The sequence below is a fragment of the Dipodomys ordii genome, unplaced genomic scaffold (genome assembly GCF_000151885.1).
Source record: "Dipodomys ordii isolate 6190 unplaced genomic scaffold, Dord_2.0 Scaffold33, whole genome shotgun sequence".
NCBI classification, from domain to species: domain Eukaryota; kingdom Metazoa; phylum Chordata; class Mammalia; order Rodentia; family Heteromyidae; genus Dipodomys; species Dipodomys ordii.
The window spans coordinates 11,205,575-11,209,134 of NW_012267249.1; the positions used below are offsets into that span (position 1 = coordinate 11,205,575).

The 3,560-nt window shown below is 39.2% G+C and overlaps 1 pseudogene; it reads left to right on the top strand.

Moving 5' to 3' along the window:
* The first annotated feature begins 2,108 nt into the window (after window positions 1-2,108).
* On the top strand, window positions 2,109-2,555 carry LOC105986119 (annotated as a pseudogene).
* The last annotated feature ends 1,005 nt before the right edge of the window (window positions 2,556-3,560 follow it).

Genomic DNA, 3,560 nt, shown 5'->3' on the forward strand with positions numbered 1-3,560 from the left:
AGGAGGAGGCTGCAATGCTTGGTAAGAAATGTACGCATTATCCTGCCCATGCAATTGTAACTTCTCTGTACAGTATGTTCACAAATAAAATAAAATTTTAAAAAAAAGAAAATGTCATATATTTACACAATGGAATTCTATGCCTCCATCAGAAAGAATGACATTGCCCCATTTGTTAGGAAATGGAAAGACTTGGAAAAAATTATATTAAATGAAGCAAGCCAGGCCTAAAGAAACATAGGTCCCATAGTTTCCCTTATTTGCAATAACTAGTATATGTCTCAGACAAGCAGAAAAGTTCAGATAAGATGATGTTAAGCGAAATGAACCCCAAGATAAGGACACAAGTGTTTTTTTCTTGTTATTGTTTCTAACATATTTATAAGGTATCACATGATTTTTTTTGTTTTGTCCCTCCCCCACAGTATCACCCCTGTTTTCACTGTATTTGATGTTGGTATAATTTGGGGGTTGGAAGGGGAAAACAAATTGTTTAAATAGGGATACAGGTGGACCCATTGCAACAATGAGATGTACAAGGTGTTATGTCAGAAAACGAACTTTACAATTTAGGTGGAGTGGGGCAGAGTGTAGTTGTAGAGCTGAGAGGGAAGGGATGGTAGGGGAAAAACAAAAGAGCAGGCAACAATGCTTCATAAGAAATGTACTCATTACCTTACTCATGTAACTGTAATCCCTCTGTACGGTATTTTCATAATAAAAAACGTACTTATAAAATCAAAAAATATTACAGATCAGTCTATGTCATAAACGAACTATAATTTAGGCGGGGGGGGGTAAGGGGGAGTGTAGTTGTGGAGATGGAGGGAAGGGATGGGAGGGGAAAATCAAAGGAGGAAACAACAATGCTTGATAAAAAAAATGTACTCATTACCTTGTTCATATAACTGTAATCCCTCCTCTGCATTTTCACCATCAAAAACTTATTTTAAAAAAAGTAAGAAATTTACTCATTACCTTGCTCATGTAACTGTAACCCCTCTGTACAGTATTTTCACAATAAAACCTTATTTAAAAAAAAAAAAGCCTATCTCTGTAGAAAGGCATTCCAAGCAAGAGAAACTTATTTGTGGCTAGTTTCAATGATGGAGGAATATGACAAAGAATATTAACATCTCTTATCTGCTAAAAGCTACTGACAATCTCATATCCTACAAGATAATAGACACTGCATCAGCACAATTGCCAGAAACTGAATTCTGGCATTAACATAAAGGATCTTGGATGAGGACCTTAGTTCATATCCAGACTTCTGTCCTACAAAAACTGTGATGCAGTAACTTGCATAATTTTAAGTCATTTAGTATTGGTCATGGTTAAATGTCTCTTCTTTGGGAGTCTGAGATTCTGGGGAATATTGTTAGAAGTCATCTTAGACAGAAAAGCTTTATTTCCTTATACATATTTCCAATGAGCCATAAAAACTAGAAGTGGAGTGTGGCTCAAATGATAGAGCACTAGCCTTGAGCAAAAATGCTCAGGGACAGTGTCCAGGCCTTGAGTTCAATTCCCAGGCCTAACACAAAACAAAACAAAGCCAAGTAAAAGTTATTTTCTTTTTTAGTTTCCTTGGATATTCTTCTTTGCTTAGTTTTATTTTTCATGCAAACTTTTAGAAGCACTTTTTATAACTCCAGAAAAATAAAATGTGTGTTATGAATAAATTAACACAGAGACAACTGATTTTTTTAAACTTGAGCATTTCTAACTCAAGAATATTTAACTCATTCTACTCTTTATGTCTCCATTTACCAAACAGAAAAATATATGTTGTTTAAGTTGGAGTCCTAATTATTAACACGAATTTGTTTCTAGGAGACAGTTGAATTGGAAATTGCATAAGGTGGTTAAAATGCAAATGTTGTTGTGACCTGTGCTAAGTCTATAAAAAATGAGATATAGATATGAATTGGGTTTGGAATAGAGGAAGAAGAAGCTCATACCAGCTAGAGATGCTGTGGAGGCTTTCAAAGGTGCCCGCAAGCTAAGGACATCCTGAGAACATTGTGGGTAAGGCACTTCCATGTTTCCAAAGGTGTTCATAAAAGGGAGGAATAATCGGGGAAAGCAGCAGCACCAGATTCAAGATGGCGGTCACCAGGAGGCTGATGAAGGAGCTTGAAGAGATCCGCAAATGTGGAATGAAAAACTTCCATAACATCCAGGTTGATGAAGCTAATGTATTGACTTGGCAAGGGCTTATTGTTCCTTTGATAAGGGGGCCTTCAGAACTGAAATCAACTTTCCAGCAGAGTACCCATTCAAACCACTGAAGATCACATTTAAAACAAAGATCTATCTTCCCAACATTGATGACAAAGGGCAGGTCTGTCTGCCTGTCATTAGTGCTAAGTACTGGAAGCCAGCAACCAAGATTGTCCAAGTAATCCAGTCCCTCATAGCATTGATGAACGACCCCCAGCTTGAGCACCCCCTCCGCGCTGACCTAGCTGAAGAATAAGTAGCGTAAAAAATTCTGTAAGAACGCTGAAGAGTTTACAAAGAAATATGAGGAAAAGCAACCTGTGGACTGAAATCTGCAGTGAACGATTCCAGCAAGTGTGAACAGAGACCCCTAGCGCTGCATTCAGACACCCCGCAAAGCAGGACTCTGTGGAAAATTGACATGTGCCACCTCCTGGCATTGGCTTGTAGCAGTTACTAACTTCCTACAGTTTTCTTAATCAAAAGTGGTCTAGGTTACCTGTAAAGAAAGGACTAAAAATTTCATATGTTCTAGTTCGGCTTTCTTTGTTTAAAAATCAGTGCTTCAATCTACTTCAAAAGAATGGCGTTTCTTTTCTTGTCCAAATTTACCCCAAATCTTCAAGTTAGTCCAAAAGGTTGGGGGGGAAAAAAAGGTTGTGGTTCCTTTCCCTCTCCTGCCCTTGCAACTCCCACTTTCTTGCATTTAGTTTATTTTTCAAGTAATTCACTTCCCCTGGCCCAAGTCTTATTTCCTCCTTCCACACAGCCGCAATGGAGACTCTTCTTGTGTCACACTGCCCTGTGGGAGATGGTTCAGACTTTTCCTGATACCAGTTTATAACATCCTTAAAAAAAAAAAATACAATACAAGCAAGCATCCACACTCCACGCACATACCTCCTCTCTTTAAAAAATAATAATAATAATAAAAAACAAGAAAGGCCACCCAAAGAGAGGCCCAGCTCCTGTATAAAATCTTGGTTATTTCCACGGTACTGTGGATTGAATGGGCAAAAGCTCCACTGTTTGTATGTGGCCAGGTCTGTGGTGATCCTGGAGTTAGGGCCTGCCAGTTGAGGATGCTGTGCACTTGTACGATGAATTTCTCACCAGAAAGCTCTCAAAGGTCAGCAGCCCTTCATGCAGCCATGTTCGAAGATCCACTGGTCATCATAAAGCAAAAGCCAGAATATTCTTTCGAAGTTCCAAGCTCCTCTCCCACCGAGCTCCTCTCCCATCTAAATGTACCACACTGCTCTCCAACTCAGTGCGGCAGTCCCACCACGGCCCTCCCTTGGCAGATTGGACCCTATGCAGAATTGGAATTGGTG